The 22010-nt window shown below is 43.9% G+C and overlaps 1 long non-coding RNA gene across 1 annotated transcript; it reads left to right on the forward strand.

Moving 5' to 3' along the window:
* Nucleotides 1-2570: 2570 nt before the first annotated feature.
* Nucleotides 2571-15426, forward strand: LOC121232630. Its single transcript, XR_005931464.1, has 3 exons — nt 2571-2688; nt 3651-3653; nt 15416-15426. It is a non-coding gene; the product is annotated as an uncharacterized LOC121232630 (long non-coding RNA).
* Nucleotides 15427-22010: the final 6584 nt, after the last annotated feature.

Here is a 22010-nt window from a genome sequence, read left to right on the forward strand (position 1 = left end):
CAGAATGAAATACATTTTGGAGCTTCAAAACCAGTAATGGTGGAGTAGGAAAACCCCTTTTATCACCCCCTTAAATCAAGGATTTTCATATGTGGATTGCACGCTTATTGGGCACCTAGCAAAAAGAAAACCAGTCCATAGCACTGGCTTTTGGGTGACTTCATAGTATAATATTGAAAATCCCCTCCTTTTGATGATGTGTCCTTATGATTAGGCACACTACTGAAAACAAAATACATTGAGAAATATATAAACTTCACATATAATGTTGTGCAAAGGCTTACATTAATGCAAGCATTATTTTAAGGGCAAAGGAAAAATGTTTAGAATTTACTTTGCATTGTTGTCGTAAAAACTGAGGAGATTGTAAAGCTTATTGCTACAGCTCTTACAATGTTGTGTTTTACGTGAAAAAGGTAGGAAGTTAAAAAACAGAACAAAGGCATTTCTATTTATTTCTCAAATAATACATATTGTTAATTTGTTTTGTGAATGCTTTTTCTATAGTTACCTTTTTCAGGTCAGAAGCATTTAACTGAAGCCATTTTTCTCCTAATTTGCACAGAAAACACTAGTTAATGAATCATCCCTGGTTTAGACCTTTGTGATAATTTTACTTCCTTCCCCAAGCCTTCTCATACAAATCTACTCTTGAAATTATATGTTTAACTGTAACAATGAGGGGGATACTTGCATATGTCTTTGACCTTTCTGCCTTGAGAGGCACAGTAATAGTACTGTTGCATGAACTAGCAAAGCCCCTCAAAGTATAGAATAGATATGGAACAGATTATGTTTGGTTTAGGCTTATTAATTTTTAGACAGATTCCATGTGACTTTATATACGGCATTTCTAATGAAATGAACGGAATCTCAGTAGGAGTTCTGTGAGTAGTTTAGCAAGAGATGATTAAAAATGAGGAAAACATAAGGTACAGTGAAGCAGAGTACTTAGATTAACAGTACTATAAAATATGAAAATTTAGGCCCTTACAATGCCGTATTTATTTGTGGTATATTATTCTGTCGCTAAACTAATTCTTTATAGCATTCAAGGGGGTAAGACAATATATTTCCCAATAATTGAAGGATGCCAGGTGCGAACTCTAGTCACATGGGGTTCTCACTATTTTATACATTATAATAGTATTCCTTCAATAAACACATCTAATTTCAAGGAAAAAAAAAAAAAAGGTTATATAATATAAACACCGTTCCTTTTTTCCTTACCTTTGAAGGTCTACTACTGTGCAGTCTAAAGATGATCACACTCTCTGGGAGTTTTTCTATAGAATCCTGTTTGGACAAACTTTAACTCATATTTCTTTATTGCTCAGTTCACACGGAGAGCTTTTCCGCATAGGCGCCATAAAAATTCATTCTCATCTCTGAAGATCCTTCAAAGCTTAGTAATGTTCCAATCTGTATTTCATTCCTGTCCTCTATTATTATCTTCTGGAGTATTGCCTGATGTAGAACATTCTCATCAGTGGAGAAATATAGTGAAATTAAATGATTTTTCTCAACAAGTCTTTTAAATACTTGCCTAAAGGTACTCCTATGCTTAGCACTGAAAGCATATGTCTTGGTTTTACAGCATGTCTAAGTGGATTTACAAAAGAGGAACAAAACATATTCTGAGGTGGCTAGCCTGAGCAAGCTCCAGTGTGTGCGGAGTGTGCCAAAATATGGTTGTTTGCCCAACGTTAGAAGTCCTAAAAAGATGCTAGGCTTCTAAACTCAAGTAGGGTGCTCCTAATGTGTATATGCAGCCATGTATAGACCCACTCTGATTCAGAGCGCCATGAGTGAAGTTTCTATTTCTACAGCTGCCAGACTTGATGCACCTGGGGTATTCCTTTTCTTGAGGAGGAACAATATAAAATCATTGTAATTTTCTCTATGTACAAGGAAGCAATCATAACTTAACAGTTGCAAATGCATCAATAACTATATTATTTGTAATTCTGGTTCTGTATTTGATACTTTGCAACTGTGCCTTCATCTTGGCTGTATGGCAGATGTATGACATAGTGTGCCCAGGACTCTAGTTCTCTACAGCTACATCTATAGCAATAATTAAACAAAGCAGAAAATCACAGAATCACAGAATCAAAGCAGCACAAAATAGTTAATGTTGGAAGAAACTTCTGGAGATGATGTAGTCTTAGCCCCTTACTTGAAGCACGTTCAGCTACAGCAGGTTGCTCAGGGCCATGTCCAACTGAGTTTTGAATATCTGCAAAGATAGAGACCCCATAACCTTTCTGTGTAACCTGTTCTAGTGTTTCACCACCCTCACAATAAAAAGATTTTTCTTATGTTTAAATGAAAATTCCTGTATTTCAGTTTATGTCCTTTGCCTCTTGTGTTCTCACTGGGTGCCATTGAGAAAAGTCTGGCTCCATCTTCTTTACTCCCCTTACCAAGTATTTATACACATTGATCAGTTCCTCCTGAACCTTCTTGTCTTCAGGGAAAACGATCCCAGATGTCTATCTTTGTATGTTAGATGTTCCAGTCCCTTGATCATCTTCATGCCCCTTCACTGGACTTGCTCCAGTATGTCTGTGTCTCTTGTACTGGTGAGCCCAGAACCTGAATCAGCACTCCAGATGTGTCTCACCAGGACTGAGCAGAGGGGAAGGATCACCTTCCTCAATTTGCTGGCAATGCTCTCTGCCTAATGTCCTCCAGGATGCTATTGCCCTTCTTAGCTGCAGAGGCACAGCACTGGCTCATGTTAGATTTATTGTCCAGAGGGACCCTCAGGTCCTTTTCTGTAAAACCACTTTGGTCCTCCAGCTGCTTGGCCCACAGCATGTACTGGTGCATGGATTTATTCCTACCCAGGTGCAGGACTTGGCATTTCCCTTTGTTTGAACTGTATGAAGTTCCTGTTGGCCCATTGCTCCAGCCCATTGAAGTCCCTCCGAACAGCAGCACAACCATCTGGTCTATCAGATCCTCTTCCCAATTTTATATCATTTGTAAACTTGCTGAGGGTGAACTCTGTCCTATCATCTTGATCACTGAAGAAGTTTGCCAGTGTGGGGTTGCAGTCATCTGCGCTGCTAGTTTGTTAGCTTTGTCTCTTACATTGCTCTGGTCCAAACCAGATGGCACTGTGTCAGTGCTAACCATTGCCTGCCAGTTGTCACTGGCCCTGAAATGGAGTCACACGGCATGGATGAGGCCGTATCACCTTAGCAGTGTCACTCAGTCACAGTCCTTCAGCAATATGGTGGAAGGCTACATGTCCGTCCCTTCCTGCTCTCCTCACTGTGCCTGAACTGCCCCAGAGCCACTCCTGCTATTGTACTACAAACACCCCCCTCTAAAGTGCTGGTTTTCAGCCCTCTCGTTAACCTACAACTGGGGAAATACTGAAGAGATGAAAGGTCCCAACAGGGTGGGTGACTACAAGGAAGAGGAACCAGAAGTCAAGGGGATTTCTTTGGATTTTTGTATCAGACATAACTGGCAGGTTTGGGGTGGTAGGAGGCTGCCAGGATGCCCTGTGTGGGAGGTGGCCATGACCTGCCCTGTGCAGAGCACAGCTGTCTCCAGTCGGACCTGACACCAATACAGACAGCCCATCACACCCCAAAACTGCTGCAGCTGGGGGACCTCACAGTGCCTCTGCTCAGGCAGTGATGAGAGACTGCCAGACACTGTGGGAAAAGTAAACGGAGGAGCTGCCGAACTGAGCTGCCTACCAGGAGCTCACATTCATGATACCACTCAGAGTCTGCTAGGCCTAGCAAACCCTGCAGGTTATCATCTGCTCCTACTATTCCACGTAGGGTCTAACCATGCTGCAGCAAGGCAACTCAGAACCATCAAAAGAGACTATGTGTCCCTTGGAGCAACATTAAAAGGATCTGGCACACAGGTGGCTTCTCCTCTGTCCTCCCAGTCAGAGGAAGGGGTTTAGGAAGGAGGAGACAAATTGAACTGGTGAACACCTGACTGCATGGCTGGTGCCGTACTCAAGGTTCTGGCTTCTGTGATCATGGATCTACCTTTGAGAAGCCTGGTCTGTTGGGAGCTGATGGGATTCACCTGACCATGTGGGGCAAGAAGGTCTTTGTCAACAAGCTGGTCAGACTTATACAGAGATCTTTAAACTGGAGTTTTGAGCAACAGAGAAGAGCCAGGGGCTGCTGATGTATTAGGAACCAACAGGGAAACACCGGTGAAATGCCTCAAAGAAATTAGGGCATATTCCTCTAAAAAGGTGACAAGGTCAACAGCCCAGCTGAGGTGCCTCTATACCAATGCATGCAGCATGGGTTGCAAACAGGAGGCTAGCTGTGCAGCTAGAAAGTTATGATCTAATCGCTATCATTGAAACTTGGTGGGATGAATTGCACGACTGGAGTGCTGCAATTGATGGCTATAAACTGTTCGGAAGGGACACGCAAGGAACAATGGGTGGAGGGTTGCCCTCTATGTAAAAGCATGGATTGACTGCACTGAGCTGTCTTTGAAAACCAGTGGATAACTTATGGGTAAAAAATTCAGTGCCACAACAACAAAGGAAACCTTGTGGTTGGTGTTTACTGCAGGCAGCCTGATCAAGGGAAGCCTGTTGATGAATCATTCTTCAACTACAGGAAGCATCACACTTACAGACTCTGATCCTGCTGGGGGAATTCAATCACCCTGACATCTGTTGTAAAAGTGGCACAGTAAGCTGTAAGCAATCCAGGACACTTCTGGTGAGTGACAAGGATAATTTCTTAATCCAGGTGATAGACATCTTGGCTAGAGAAGTGTTACTGACCTATTGCATACCAACATGGATAAACTAATTAGAAATGTCAAGATTGGAGGCAGTGATTGGTGGCAGCTTGGACTGCAGTGATCATGCCCTGGTGGAGTTCGCAATCATGAGGGATATGGGCCAGGTGAAGACTAGAGTCAGGATGCTGAATTTTAGTAGAGCAAACTTTAAGGAATTAATGGATGGGATCCCCTTGGAAACTGCACTCAGGGGCAAAGGAGCTGAACAGAGCTGGCAGCTCTTTAAGGACATTTTTCTTAGAACACAAGAACTGTTGATTCCCATGTGTAAGAAAAAGGGCAAGCAAGGCAGGAGACCAGCATGTTTCAGTGTAAGAAGAAAATGCACAGGCAGTGGAACCAGGGGCATGTACCCTTGGAAGAATATAGGGACGCTACCCAGATGTTTAAGGATGCGATCAGAAAACCCAAGGCACAGTTGGAGCTGAATTTGGCCAGGGATGCTAAGAATAATAGTGAGGGCTTCTACATGTATGTTGGCCAAAAAAGGAATTAAAGAGAATGTATTCCCACAATAAATAAGGCAGGAGAACAACCAAAATAGAGAAAACTGAGGTATTCAACTATTTTTTTTCCTCATTTTTGAATGGTAATCTCTCTTCCCACATTTATCAAGCCTCTGAACCTCAAGGCAGGGACTGGGGGAGTGAAGTCCCTCCCATCACCAGAGAAGATCAGGTTCAAGACTATCTGAGGAACCTGAATATACATAAGTCCATAAGACACAGTGAGATACATCCCAGTGTCCTAAGGAAATTCACTGATGTAGTTGCAAGCCACTCTCAATCATATTTGAAAAGTTGTGGCAGTCAGGCAAAATCCCTAGTGACTGGAAAAAGGGAAATATCATGCCCATTTTTAAAATGGCTAAAAAGGAAGACCCTGGCAACTACCAACCAGTCAGCCTCACCTCCGTGCCTGGTAACATCGTGGAACAGATCCTCCTGGAAGCTATGTCAAGGTATATGGAAGACAGGGAGGTGATGCAAGACAGACAACATGGTTTCACCAAAGGCAAGTTGTACTTGACTAATCTAGTGGCCTTCTACAATGGAGTGCCTGTCTTGGTGGGCAAGGGAAGAGCAACTGATGTCATCTACCTTGGCTTCTGTAAGGGCTTTGAGCAACCTGATTTAGTGGAAGATGTCCCTGCCCATGACAGGGGAGTTGGACTAGATGATCTTTAAAGGCCCCTTCCAACTCAAACCATTCTATGATTTTACAAGATGTGGAAGGGGTTGTTGTTGGGGACACAGGCATTCCGTGCCAGAGCAGGGACAGCCCTGAGGGACTGTGGTTGTGGGTCACCCATGCTGGGGCAGTGGAAAACAAGGAAGAAGCCAGGAGCAGTGGAGGAAAATGAGTAAGAAACAAGGAGTGGCAGAGAGAAACCATTATGCACCAGCCCCAGCCTTCTGCACTGTCCATCACCTCACCAAAGGAACTGGGTTGACTGAGCATAATCTGCAGCGAAACCAAGGGACATCAGGACTGAAAGTGGGGAGGAAATATGATTTGCCTATGCTGAGCCAGGGGAAGGGAGAGGAAAGGTATTTCCTTAAATGCTTGCTTATTTGCTTATGTTTCCTTTTTTTTTCTGAATACCCAAATCGGTAATCAAAAATTTGTGCTAAATGGCAATAAACTAAATTACAGAAAAAAATTCCCCTAGTCAAGTCTGCTTTGCCCGTGACAGTCTTCTGTTTGGTCTAGACTGAGGTGGCAAGATGGCCTGTGGCAGAGCATGGTGCTTGGTAATGCAATGGTAAACAAAAATACCCTCCTGCATGCAGGCTGGGGACCTCTCACCATGTAGCTCCCCGTATTTTCTCCTACCATACTCTGCAGTGAGCATTGAGATGCCAGGTCACTGCCTTTCCAAACAGGGCAGGCATCTGAGGTCTGCAGCTGCAGCGCCCTCCCCTGTCCAAGGAGCAGCCCAGCATCCCACAGCAGGACTCCTTTCCTAGGTCTGTGCCAAGGGCAGACCCCTACCTACGCTGTCCTGCCACTGCTGCCATCGCTGTCAAGTCCAGGGGCAGAGGGAAGAACTGAGAGATCTAGTGAGTGTAAATTGTATTTATGCTCTTGGCAGGGGAGGGAAGAAGGGCAATCTCAAGCTTAATGACACTGAGAATGGCACATACAGAGAGGAAAGATGCCTGGGGTAGGGTGAACCTACCATCGCTGCAGCTTGACAGTCTCCCATGGCAACTCAGCAGAAGAGAAAGGAAAAAAATCATCAGCTGATGGATTATGTCTGCATAGCAACCAGCTATGCCTCAGAGCAGGGTGCCACCCCAAAGGATATGTGGTGTGGTAACAGCAGAAACAGTCACACACTCATGTTCTGACCAAGACAGATCCTGTCAGGACTCCACACGTGATTGTCTCTGATTGTTTGTCCTCTGCATGGGGAAAAAGAAGCCATGCTACTCACAAAAATGACACTGTACACACTGCTTGCCCCCAAACCCCCCATGCCTCCCACATTCCTGAAAGCAATAAATGAAGCTTTTATTACCAAACATCATTTCATTTATGAAGCATTATCTGGAGGAACTTGCCACCATTGCTCTTTTCTTGCATATCCCATCTCCCATGACCCCAACTCAGCCTAGGCACATTCAAAAGAAATGCTAAGTGATATAACTTTCTCTGCCCTCCTCCTCTCCCTTCCTGACAGAGGTCTATTTTATCTGCTGAATTTCTCTGAGGCCTTGTACAAATCTGGAGCATGCCCCATTTCCAAGCCAGCACTATCAGAGTTTGGCAGAAACCATATTTAATCTGCTATGCTGTGGATACAAAATCTGTGCCTCATCTGACATTCAGGGTAAAATTAGCATCTTTTGGTTCCTTTCATAGGACAGGCTCTGGGTCCAGGGAATGTGGTTCTGACAGTAGTCCTTCTACAAAATGTCGTCACAGCTCCTCTGGGACACTAGGTATCCTTTCTGTGCAACAGTTGGCACTGCAGGTGTAAGTGTGCCAGCTGCGCAGCACACAGAAACCCTGCCTGACTACTTTTGTACCTGACAGGGCAACAGCATGGCACAAAGAACACATAGCAGACTAGCCAGCACCCCTCCCTTCTGCAGCATCACTGGTTATTTTTTTTCTTGCAGCATCACATACTTAATCCACTTCCCATACAAAGCAGGCTACAAAGACACAGTGAGGAAGTCCAATGTGTACAGAATCCAACTCACAGCAAACATGACCCAAATCCACACCACCTCTCCTTGCCCACAGCTCCCTCCTGCTGCTATTCAGATGTTCTGGTTGTTACAGTTGAGTCCAGGAAACTGCCATCCCACCAATTTGAACATAGTCACTAGATTATTAAGGCCATCTTTTTGAGAACTTTTCCCTGTTTTTTTCCCAGCTTCTGCAAAGGCTCCAGCTCTGACCTTTTCAAACATGGCTGTGGATCTGGTCTTCCGATGAATGTGGTTATAGGAAAGATCCTACGGGAGACTGTGCACTGTGCCATGTGTTCCCAGCTGCTAGGAAGGACGTCATAGAGACATCTGGTGATAAGGTCTGGAAAGCATCTAGGGAAGCACAAAGGCTGCCCTGCACGAGGGCATCCATCAATACAGGTTTGAAGTCCTTTTATTTAGAACCATAGGCTGAGCTAATGCAACCCTCAGCTGGCCTTCTTGCAGTGGGCTATTGACCTTACCCACATGCAGGAGTGGCTCAAGTTACAGAGGAACAGGGAGGACCTTTGGGTCTTCTTGACTGTTTAATCTACTTGAATCTAACCCTCTCTTAGGGTGGGACTGTCTCCTGGGGCTCCACGAGCTACATTGCATCTACAATGCCTGTGGTGGCAAGGACTTGTGAAGCAACACAGCACCTTTTAATTTATTTATTTATTTATTTTCCCTGCCCTGTTACTTTCCCTCTGCTTTTGTAACTACTTTTCTTTCCTTTTAAATACATCTTCTGAACACCAAAGTTTCACACAGTAACCTTTGTAATAGGTTTATGTTGTCTGCTAATGTTGTTGCTTGGTGACTAAAGGATATTTAAGTGCCTGGGTAAACCACATGAGTACAGAGAACAATACAATATTGGGAAAGAATAACCAATAAGACTAGAGGTAACAAAACCCTAAGTGTGATCTGACTGTGACAGGGGAATGAAAAACATTTTATGAGAATTTCTGCCTGTGTAGAGCATGGAGAAGAAAAGAACAAAGACATATCTGAAAAAGAGCAAGGCAAAGAAAGAGCAAAGAGACAGAGCATAGCTGAAAACAAGACTTGAAGCTGCAGCTCCCAAGAAGAGAGAGGGGCTGTGGCTGTCACTGCACTGTGCAGCAAGACAGAGCTAAAGACCCAGGGATAAAGAGAAGAGGTTGGGGGTGAGTACAGTTGATCAGCAAAGGAGAAGGAGGGAGGAAAACCAGATCTATTTTTAGCTGCTGTTATGGTAAAAGAAAGTGAGCCATAGTGTTTGTTGCTCTAATGCATCTGGCCTCAAGGCAGACAGGCACAGATGGTCTTACACACTTCTCTGTCAGGAGGTCCTATGGGGTCAGGAAGGCCAGGCTGGGCACCAAGGCACTGGAGGACTTGATCTGGCTCTGGCTGCTCCTGCTGGAGCGGATCACTGCTCTTTGTTCAAGCTGTATGAGGCATATAGGGCAGACGTGGCACTGAGGCTCTGGTGTCAAACCTGCCTGTGCATGTTCACTGCCGAGCAGCCAGCTGGCTGAATATCTCTTGTGAGATCCTGCAGGAGGACGGCAGGGCCCAGCTGAAGGGAACATATGGCCCATAGCTGTTACCAAATGTCCACATCATCCAAGATAGCATCAAGTAAAATGTTATCTGCCAAGATGTGGCACTTGAATCTCCTCCAGGAGGCCTTTATTTGTAGACGGTATCTTTAAACTACATGAATGTCACAAGTCCTACCAAGGGTTTTACACAACGTAGTGCCCAGTTCTCCTTTGGAGATTTGTGCTAGAAAATCCTTTAGCACTCTAGGTTTGTTTAGATCAGATTTGATGTCTCCTTTTTCAAAGAACTGACTGAAGCAATTAATTCTTTCAAACCTGACTGGCACTTTGCTGAGCTCTGGTTTCAGGTTGTACACTCTAAATTTCTCTATCCTTCTTACGTATTTTCCATTGTGTTACTCTTTGGTGCAGCTGCATATTAAAAAAAAAAAGCATACTGACAAGACTTCAGCCCCAATCAGGTCTTTCAGTATATAGTACATCTTTTTCCTAGAACATTTCTTATGAAAAGTATTTACTGGAGTGATTTTTCCTCTAGAAAGAACCATGAAGCATGATTCTTCTATACTGCACTTAAAGTAATTAGCTTGCTGATTGTTTTGATCTATCTAATCTGTCTGGAGTCAGAAACAGAATCTAATAAATTGAATAAATTTGCCAAGGAGATTTTTAGGTGATGCATCTTCTGTGAAAAGATTGAACTGTTTTTCCATCACTACTGTATTTTATGCTTTCTATTTAGTCATCTGCATATCCAAATCAATTACCTTCTCCTGCAATCATCAAATTAATTTATTTTGAAGGTTCTTCCATCTTTTCAATTTCAGCTATTTATGTCACAAGCCGGAATTCTATCTTCATTTTTGAACTTACTTAATAGCACTTCTGTAGGAAACTTGTTTCACTTGCAAGAAATCTTTAATAGGATTCATCTCACCAAGTATTACAATTCAGAAGCTGATTGACTAAGATGAAGATAGTTAGAATAACTATTGAAGATGATAGTTTATTTTTCCAATATTAGACACCCACTTTAGGTTGAAGTGAATCACCTTTATCCTTTCATTGACTTTAAAAAGACTTTAGAGTGGTCAGCTGAGATTTATATAATTGATGTTCAGACACCCAAATTAGGTAAATTGAATACCAGTATCTTTTGCACTGAGATTTCCATAAATGAAAATCTTGTCCAGGATTTTTACTGAGTACACTGATTGTATTTTTTTTTCAGTCCTGGAATTTTTGCTCCTAGAATATGTGACAATATAGACCAATCTTACAGCTAACCTTGCCCATACAATCAATTTTTGTATCATGGTATGGCCTAGATTTGTTACTATATTTGTTCTCAGAGATGCTTTTTACTTATATTCCAGTGTCAGTTCTGAATTTTATGGGATATCTTCTCAGGAGCTAATGAGATAATTAGATTTACCTCATTGCTTTCCTTTGCCTTATACTGTGTTGTAGGAATAAAAAAAAACAACACAACAAAGCAACAAACAAAATAACCCAACTAAACCAAACAAAAGTCTCCAACTTTCTATGTGCGTTTCTATGGGAAAAGATGAAGTTGGCAGGTATTACCTCCTATAAATCCAGAAGCCTATTTGAAATAGGACAGAAGTGCTCAAAAACATGTCCTTACACTGTAGAACTATCCTTCATGTTCTTTCCTTTGCCTTGTGTGGGTTATTCTTAATAACTCTTTTGTTTTTTGGCACTTCATGGTTTCAGAATAGATATCCGTTTCATATATTGAGATTCTCCTTATCCAGAATGTTGCTCTGTTTTGTATTACATGTTACAGTTTGTGTGTAGTAGAACTCCCTTTTCTACTTCTTTGCTACCCACTTATCTTTTGCAGGCTGCTTAAATGGCATAAATCCATGGCCTATAAAGAAGGCCAAGATAATTCAAAATAAATTACCATAAATATCAGAAACGCACATAACTCAGTAGCATGGCAGTCTGTTCCAGGTTTGCCTGACTTTAGGTTTGCTTTATTACCTTTGTACTTCATTGCACCGGAGTAAATAGGCACCTTCTTAATGTTTTTTTGTAGCTAATGCCACAATTTTGTCTTTGTATAAAACTGCCTTTGGAAAACCATCAGTTTCAAATGAGTTAACAGCCTTTTGGTATCCTTTCCCACCTGCTTTGCCCAACTTGTCATTAAAGAATATGCTTTCAGATAACCCTATCTTTTTCGCCAGCATCTATTAGACAAAGAGACAGATCAGTCATATCCACCAGGCCCTGCACAGAGTTGATCCATTTATTTTTTTCTAACCCATGCAGATCTTAGAAATATTTCTGATTTCAAATTTCAGTGGCTGAATACTTCTGGCATTATTCTGTAGGAAAGCCATTCCTGAAAATTATTTTCCTTCTAATAACATGATTCAACTGGTTTACCAAAGTTTTTCAGACACATTCTGTCATATATTCAGCTCAGCACATCTGAGTTGGCCTGACCAAGATGTTGCAGTAGAAAATTATTTAATTGTATCTGAGAATAAAACATGTTTTTCCATTACGTATTACAAATTATGATAATAAACTGTAATTCTGGACTAGAGAATCTAATTAATTAGAGAACTCTAATAATTTCTGATATATAAAAGACATAAACCTGCTAATGTGCTTTAGGAGTCTTCCATGGGCTTTCATAAGTTCAGTGGCAGGTAAAATCTTCAGAGACCAATTAAGAGAAAAAAGGAGGTATCAAATTGTAAAGAACTTTCTCCATGGATACCATATAGTCACTGGAGCACCATGTGTCCTGAATAGCAGCGCTAGCAGCATGGAAAAGAGCTGTCCCCACAGAGCCTCTGGACACCTCCAGGGTCTGTAGCAGGAACGGCAGAGGATTGATCTCAAGCTAGGTGCTCTAGAAGGGGTTTTATCAGGCTACTTTCACTGTGTCTGTTAAGGGCTTACATATTCCTAGTGGAAGGCGATTTGGGATTGTCAGAGCATGAGCCCTCTCACCAGACTGCCCAATGCTTAGACTACAGATCCTTATACTAGAGTTAAGAAACCTGAAATGTTAATTTATGTCTTATGCTTATTATAGTTGGTGCAGTATGAATTCTTTTTTTAGAATCTGGTGTGACTCTGCAGAATACACAGTTCCCTCAAATGATGATTCCCTTCTTAGTCATTATATTTTGTTTGCAGTTCTCAGTTATAATTTTATGTAAAGTCTCTACTCTCTTTTTATTATATCTCAATCCTCAGCCTGGGGATTGTATACACTTTATTAGGTAATATGATTTTGAAGACAATCTTTGCCTTACTCTAATAAAATCACTGTAACATTACTTCTCCCTGCTGTATGTTTTTAAAAAAAAGGGGAGAAAGGGGTTGAGAAAACTGCATCACACCATCCTTTTATTTGTTCTTTCTCATTCAAACACTTATATAGAATGACACATCTTAAAAAAAACCACAAACCCCAAACCCCAACCAAAACCCAAGTGAACCGTAGCAAAACACTGTCTTATACATATATGTATTATATCCCTAGAGTCAGCTTTCCCCTCCCCCAAAAGAAAAATCAGCACTTTATCATTTGTAGCAACCTGCAGTGACCTGCATTACATGATCAAAGGAATGGACCAAGACAATGATCTTTACTTTGGCATTCCAGGTGGCCATAAAAAATGCAAGATCGCATTTCTCAAGGTCACAGAAGTAGAGAAGTGGAGTCTATTAGACTAATAGTGCCTTTATAGAAGTTGTTCTTTAATGGGTAAAGGGAGAAAAAAAAAAAAGGCATTTTGTATCTTCCCTGTTCCTAAAAGATAAAGTTAGGAAGGAATTTTTAGTGAGGGATGTGAACTTTGGATCTTAACCTCAAGTATATCCTGCCTTTTTTTCATATTAAACTTACAGGATTTTGAAAAAAGGCTTGGTCAGTATTTGCTTTCATTCCTGAAACAGCAAAAGGGAACTAGAGTCAAATTACACTGGTAGCATCCACAGTTCAGCAGAATGTGACTTCTTTCAACATCTTACGTTCCTCATGAGCCTTTGTGCTACCTCTGGAAAGACCTTTATGCTTCATCCTGCTCCAGACTTCGCCTCATCATATGATCACTTCAGCAGTGTCATGTGGTGGGTTGACCCTGGCTGGATGCCAGGTGCCCACCAAAGCTGCTCTATCACTCCCCTCGTCAGCTGGACAGGCAAGAGAGCATATAACAAAAAGCTCGTGGGTCAAGATAAGGACAGGGAGTTCACTCAGCAATTACCCTCATGGGAAAAACAGACTTGACTTAGGGAAATTAGTCTAATTTATTACCTATCAAATCAGAGCTGGTGTCATGGTTTAACCCCATTTGGCAATTAAGCACCACGCAGCCACTCATTCACTCCCCCCACAGTGGGATGGTGGAGAGAATCAGAAGAGTAAAAGTGATAAAACTTGTGGGATGAGATAAAGACAGGTTAATAGGTAAAGAAAAAGCTGTGGACGCAAGCAAAGCAAAACAAATAATCCATTTGCCACTTCCCATGGGCAGGCAGGTGTTCAGCCATCTCCAGGACAGCAGGGCTCCAGCATGCCTAACGGTTACTTGGGAAGACAAATACCATCACTCTGTATGTCCCCCCCCTTCCCTCTTCTTCCCCCGGCTTTTATTGCTGAGCATGACGTCCTATGGTCTGGAATACCCCTTTGGTCAGTCGGGGTCAGCTGTCCCGGCTGTGTCCCCTCCCAACTCCTTGTGCCCCCCCAGCCTGCTCGCTGGTGGGGTGGGGTGAGAAGCAGCAAAGCCCTTGGCTCTGGGTAAGCACTGCTCAGCAGTAACAAAAACTGCCCTGTATTATCAACGCTGTTTACAGCACAAATCCAAAACATAGCCCCATACTAGCTACTATGAGGAAAAATAACTCTACCCCAGCCAAAACCAGGTCAGTAGGATAATGAGAAATAAAACTAAACCTTAAAAACACCTTCCCCCCACCCCTCCCTTCTTCCTGGGCTTAACTTTACTCTGATTTTCTCTACCTCCTCCCCCTGCGTGGCACAGGGGGATGGGAATGGGGGTTGCAGTCAGTTCATCACATGCTGTTTCTGCTGCTCATTCCTGCTCAGGAAGGTGCTACCACCTTTGCTGATGGGCTCGGCCTTGGCTACTAGCAAGTCTGTCTTGGAGCTGGCTGGCATTGGCTTTACTGGATATAGGGGAAGCTTCTAGCAGCTTCTCACAGAAGCCACCCCTGTAGCCCCTTTGCTACAAAAACCTTTCCATGTGAACCCAATACAGGTCATTATAAGTGTTTCTGTTTGATTAAAAAGTTTATCCGTCCACATTTTATCAGGTCTTTAAAAGGTCAGGTCTGTGCTTTAGAAACAGCTTGGTGAGTTCTTTTCAGATTATCTGAACAGGAATGAGAGGACAACTAACTACCAATATTTTAAGAGCATTCTTTTCCTAGTTCATGCCTTTCATGAGAAAACTAGAACTAAAACTTGAGATAGCCCTAGCCATGACTTCATGCTTTAGTGGTGGACTTTGCAGTGTTAGGTTAATGGTTGGACTTGATGATCTTAAAGGTCTTTTCCAACCTAAATGATTAGGAGTGACTAGAATTTTTTTATCATGTGATCAGTGCCAAGCCTGTCTCTTCCTTGATCAGTGCAGATTTCCATATTTCATTTGTGCCTTGTTTCCCCATTAAGAACCCTCACAAGAAAATGTCAGCTGAGTTGCTAAATTTCTCCTGAGCAAGTATGTATCACATGGGAGAAAGACTACATGGAAACAGCCAATGCATAGGTGGGCCAATTCATAGCAGAGATAGAACCTGCTATGTGACTAAGGCACAGCAGTAGGAAAGGACAAGGAGATGAGTACTAAATTGTCTGTACACCTGGGGTAAGCATACCTCCTAGGAATAACCCAGAGGGCTCCAATGACAGCTTTTATCTTGTGTGGACATAGGTTAGGCTGGCCAATATCATGCCTAGCAGTGGAACATCTCATATGTAAACAAGGAATGATGGGCTCTCTGGGAAAGATGAATGCTGGGAACTTGTGGTGGTGCTGTGGCTGCCATTCCATGGCCTCATTTATTTTTTGGTCCCCACGGAGCTAAGGCATTTTCTGTTTCTAGTGCTGGCAACTTATCTAATATCTTTTCATGAAAAATATAACAGGGCATTAATTTCTGTCTTGTACAAAGAAGGTGCCTTTTGTCAGGCCAGTATTGCTGAAATAACCATGCAGTTGGCACAGTCAGTGGAAGGGTAGATGTTCCTGTTGTCTATATTAGTAAATGAAATAGTGAGTGGAAATGGTCCTGAGTACTGTAACTGCATTCTCTCTACTGTTAAACATGGGACCCTATTACCCTCCCAACCATTCCTTTGTGTGGCTCAGGCTAGGGACTGTTCCCAATAAGCAGGATCCATCACTGTGTTGCACAGAGTAAGAACATAAAAAGGGTTTGGTAGTCAGCCTTTCAGGACTGAGCGTTGTTGGTAGTCACCGCTGTTCTAAGAACAGCTGCTGCTGGCTTCTGATTTTCTAGACTGCCTGGGAGAAAATACTAGAAGCTAGGCTGGAAGTTTCCTGTTTCATGATGTGCTCAAGCATCTGCCAAATATTACTAAAGGTGCAATGGCTTGTAATTGGACAATGTAATACAGCCAGAGATTTACTACAAGCACATTATTATATTTAAATTTGCCAAATCCCAATCAGTTTCTAGACCACAGTTTTAACTATAATACAGCTTAAGCTACAACATTCTTAAAACACTAATTAGAAGATTGGGAAAAAAAAAAAAAGAAAAAAAAAACAGAGACGCTGACTATAAAGGCACAAATGCAGTTTCCAAGTTTTCTGACTGATTGTCTTTACAGAGGTCTGGAACCAGTGTCTCAATGTGCAGACACTAAGCCATGTCATGACAGGTAAGGAATGGGAAATTTTGAGGGCTGGGGAACACCAGAAATTTTCCCAGTGGCTCAGAACAAAGCTGATTTTGTACAGTTCCTTTCCAAAATTAGGGAACTTTGGAAGAATTCACATAATTTGGTGGCTGTCAATCTCTAATCTTCTTCAGTAGCAAAATGTTTCAGGTTAGATATAGTTTGATGTGCTGAGATATGGCACAAATAAAAATGCTCTTTAGATTTCACAGAGAATCTCTATAATTTGCCTGTACTTTAAAAGTTTTTTATGATAATTTTATTATTAGGTAACTAAAAAAGAGGGAAAGCTAGCTTTCATATAAACAAATATCACCCTACTAAAATAAAAGATCATAGAATCATAGAATGGTTTGGGTTGGAAGGAACCTTAAAGATCATCTAGTTCAAATCCTCCTGCCATGGGCAGGGATATCTTCCAGTAGACCAGGTTGCTCAAAGCCCCATCCAACCTGGCCTTGAACACTTCCAGGGATGGGGCATCCACAACTTCTCTGGGTGACCTGTTCCAGTGCCTCACCACCCTCACAGTGAAGAACTTCTTCCATACATCTAATCTAAATCTTCCTTCTTTCAGTTTAAAGCCATTACCCCTTGTCCTATCACCACTACACTCCCTGATAAAGAGTCCCTCCCCATCTTTCTTGTAAGCCCCCTTTAGGTACTGGAAGGCTGCTCTAAGGTCTCCCCAGAGCCTTCTCTTCTCCAGGATAAACAACCTCAACTCTCTCAGCCTGTCCTCATAGGGCAGGTGCTCCAACCCTCTAATCGTCTTCATGGCCCTCATCTGGATGCACTCCAACAGGTCCATGTCTTTCTTAAAATGGGGGCCCCAGAGCTGAACACAGTACTCCAGGTGAGGTCTCATGAGAGTGGAGTAGAGGGGAAGAATCATCTCCCTCGATCTGCTGGTCACACTTCTTTTCATGCAGCCCAGGATATGGTTAGCTTTCTGGGCTGCAAACACACTTGCCGGATAAAGTTGAGCTTCTCGTCAACCAACACCCCCAAGTCCTTCTCTGCAGGGCTTCTTTCATTCCACTCATCGCCCACCCTGTATTTGTGTTTGGGATTGCCCTGACCAACATGCAGGACCTTGCACTTGGCCTTGTTGGACTTCATGAGGCTCCCATGGGCCTACCTCTCAAGCCTGTCAAGGTCCCTCAGGATGGCATCCCTTCCCTCCAGTGTGTCAACCACACCACACAGGTTGGCATTGTCAGTAAACTTGCTGAGGCTGTACTCAATCCCACTGTCCATGTCACCAACAAAGATGTCAAACAGTGCTGGTCCCAATACCGAACCCTGAGGAATGCTGCTTGTCATTGGTGTCCACTTGGACATCGAGCCGTTGACTGCAACTCTTTGAGTGCGACCATCCAGCCAATTCCTTATCCACCAAGTGGTCCACCCATCACATCCGTGACTCTCCAATTTAGAGACAATGTTGTGTGGGACAGTGTCAAATGCTTTGCACAAGTCCAGGTACGTAACACCTGTTGCTCTTCCATTATCCAGCAACACCGTAACCCCGTCATAGAAGGCCACCACATTTGTCAGGCATGATTTACCCTTACTGAATCCATGTTGGCTGTCACTAGTCATCTCCTTATTTTCCACGTGCCCTAGCATAGTTTCCAGGAGGATCCACTCCATGATCTTGCTGGGCACAAAGGTGAGACTGACTGCCCTGTAGCTCTCCGGGTCTTCCTTTTTTCTCTTTTTAAAAATGAGGAATATTTTTCCCCTTTTCAAGTCAGTGGGAACTTCCCCAGACTGCCACAGCTTCTCAAATATGATGGATAGTGGCTCAGCCCCTTCATCCACCAGTTCCCTCAGGACCTGCAGATGCATCTCATCAGGTCCCATGGACTTGTGCACCTTCAGGTGCCTTAGATGGTCTCAAACCTGATCTTCTCCTACAGTGGGCAGTTCATTCTCCTAGTCCCTGCCTTTGCCTTCTGCAAATTGGGTGGTGGGGCTGGAACACTTGCCGGTGAAGACTGAAGCAAAGAAGTCATTGAGTACTTCAGCCTTCTCCATATCCTGGGTAACCAGGTCTCCCATTTCCTTCCGGAGAGGGCCCACATTTTCCCTAGTCTCCCTTTTATCACTGATGTACCTACAGAAGCTTTTCTTGTTGCCCTTGATGTCCCTGGCCGGATTTTAATTCTATCAGGGCTTTGGCTTTCCTAACCTGATCTCTGGCTGCTCGGACAATTTCTCTGTATACCTCCCAGGCTACCTGTCCTTGCTTCCACCCTCTGTAGGCTTCCTTTTCTGTGTCTGAGTTTGTCCAGGAGCTCCTTGTTCATCCCTGCAGGCCTCCTGGCATTTTTGCCTGACTTCCTCTTTGCTAGGATGCATCGCTCCTGACCTTGGAGGAGGTGATCCTTGAATATTAACCATCTTTCCTGGGCCCTTCTTCCCTCCAGGGCTGTATCCCATGGTACTCTGCCAAGCAGACCCCTGAAGAGGCCAAAGCCTGCTCTCCTGAAGTCCAGGGTAGCAAGCTTGCTGTGCAGTTGATAATATTTAGTGGACTGTATGAGGCTTCTCTCAGTGACATCCCTGATATTAGACCCCGATAAGCAGCACACCTCTACAGAGTGCGTCAGGTCAGCAGATGGGTGCCCCTGTACCTCTCAGAAGAGAGTCGCCTACTACTGTCACCCATCGCCTTTTCTTAGTTGTGCTGGTTGTAATACAGGGAACAGATCGGGCTGCCTTACTCAGCTCCAGCTCTTCTCCTGATGTGACGGGTCTTTCCTCTTCAGTCTGCAGGGCATGAAGCAGTTCTGCAAGGGCACCTCAGGCTGCGGGGAAGTCCCTTCCTCCTGTAGGTCCCTGCTGTTGCAAGCTTCCATTCTGCTGCATTACTGGCCCCGTCCTCTCCGTGTGTGCCAGTGGAGGAGTTTTTGACTGGCCGTGGGCTGTGGGTCCACTGCAGACTGTGCTTGGAACCAGCTGCCTAACTCCTTCTCAGCCTCCCTGATGTTACGCAGCCTTCTCACCGCCTCCCGCAGCCCAGCCCCCCGCGGCAGGAGGTCCTCCGCCTGGGCACACCTTCTGCAGGCAGCTCCGCTGCCCGTCCCTGCCCCAGGAGAAAGGTCCCGGCCCTTCCTGCGGTCTGAGGCCTGCGCTGCAGCCTCTCCCCTCAGCAGCTCCGTCTGGGCGGAGGCGTCGGCCGCCGCTGGGGTAGATGGCGCGGACCCCCAGCCGGAGCTGGAGCCTTTGCTCTCGGGCGAGTGCCCGCCATTCTGCCTCGAGGCTCAGGTAGGGTGAGTGCCCTTGGCCTGCGCGGGTGGTCACGGAACGGTGCCCGGTTGCCGGGTGAGGTGCACTTCCAGCCTCTCCACGCGGCCGGTGGAATGCCCTCCCTCGGAGAGGCGGCCTCCCTGCGTGCCCTCCCGCGCGAACTGCCTCGCCGGGCCTTGGCTGCCGGGCAGCGCCCTGTTTGCCCGCTCTGGTCGTGGCGATCCCGGTCACTGGCGCTCCCGTGGGCTGCCCTTGGTGGGAGTGGGGGGCGGCCGCCATTACTCCTGGCCCTGCCCACGCCGTGTGAGCCGCTCTCTCTCTCGCTGCCGGCTCCTGGCGGGTCTCCGCGCTCTCCTGGGGTTTCCCCGGCTCAGGAAACCCCCACTGCATGCCCCGATCCCCTGCTCCGCTGCGGAGTGTGCCTGCGCTGGAGCTGATCGCCTCAGCGAGATCTCTTAAACAAAGTCATATGTTGGAATTAAGAAGTACTATATAATCAAATTTTATTATAAGAACTTCTTTCTGGTATAAAAACATGCAAAGCTAATTTTCCCTGAATATACGCTCTGTTACTGTACATCCAGAGAAACTGAAATGTAGACAATAAAGTACATCTATGGTGTAATTCTTTCTTTGATACATTTCTGTGAAAGTATGCCATTATTAACAATTTTGCAAGGATGGAATTTTTAAAGATTATGGGGACTGAAATAAAAATTGTTGTATTTGCTCATATAGTCAGTGTGGTAGTTCAATAAAGTAAGTGTTAGCCATTCTTAAAATACATGTAGCTCTGAACACACCTATTTCAAATATATTGAACAAACACTCTGAAGATGCAGGAATTGAGAAAGCAAATGCTTCCAAGACAAGCTGAGTTCTGAAGATGTGTTGCTTCCCTTTATCTCACTGAATATTATCTTTACCTGTTAGTGGTAATATTAAAGTAAGAATATTATTTCTTGTGACTAAGGGTCAGGGTGTAGCCCTAACAGTACATCTTCTATGCGAGCTTCCATCAAAGAATGAGGTAAAAAAGAAAAAAAAAAAATCATCACTGTTCTTCATTCAAATCAAGCTGATAACTATGGTCTTATTTCAATGCGGCTAGAGGAAAACTGTTCTATGAAGTACTTGTTTGGATTGCACTCTAAAAGGTAACTTCATGTCAAAGGGTAACAAAGTTTGGGGTAGCAACAACTAATAGTTAAAAATACAGAAGTTAATAACATGACATGAAGTATATAAAACATAACTATTCCCATAAACCACTACTTTAACTTGCACATATTCTGACATTACATTACATTATTATATATTTTTTTGCCTTGGTTTTCAATAGCAATTGCTCTTCCCAAATCTTTTGTGTCCCTGAGTCTTAAGGCAGGGACTGGGGGAATGAAGTCCCTTCCATTCACCAGAGAAGATCAGGTTCAAGACCATCTGAGGAAACTGTACATACATAAGCCCATGTGACACAATGAGATACATGCCAGGATACTGAGGGAATTCACTGATGTAGTTGCAAGTCACTTTCAATCATATCTGAAAGATTGTGGCAGTCAGGCAAAATCCCTAATGACTGGAAAAAGGGAAACATCACACCTACTTTTAAAAAAGTTATAAAGGAAGACCCTGGCAACCACCAGTCCTTCAGCCTCTCACTTCTGTGCTTGGTAACATCATGGAACAGATCCCCCTAGAATCTATATCAAGGCATGTGGAAGACAGGGAGGTGATGTGAGACAGCCAACAGGGCTTCACCAAAGGCAAGTTGTACCTGACTAATCTTGTGGCCTTCTACAACGGAGTGACTGTGTTGGTGTACAAAGGAAGAGCAACTGATGTCATCTACCTTGGCTTCTGTAAGGACTTTGACATCATTCCACAGAACATCCTTGTTGCTAAATTGAAGAGATATGGGTTGGATGGATAAGGAACTGGTTGGATGGCCCCATCTACAGAGTTATAGTCAATAGCTCAATGTCCAAGTGGAAACCAGTTACAAGCAGTGTGCCTCAAAGACTCGTACTGAGATCAGTACTGCTTAATATCTTCATCATCGACATAGTGGGATTGAGTGCACCCTCAACAAGTTTGTGGGTGACACCAAGCTGATTGGTACAATTGATTTGCTTGAAAAGGGATGCCATCCAGGGGGACCTTGACAGCCTCAAGGAGTGGGCCTGTGCAAACCTCATGAAGTTGAATAAGGCCAAGTGCAAGGTCCTGCACCTTGGT

Source organism: Aquila chrysaetos, chromosome 2 (genome assembly GCF_900496995.4).
Source record: "Aquila chrysaetos chrysaetos chromosome 2, bAquChr1.4, whole genome shotgun sequence".
Classification (NCBI taxonomy): domain Eukaryota; kingdom Metazoa; phylum Chordata; class Aves; order Accipitriformes; family Accipitridae; genus Aquila; species Aquila chrysaetos.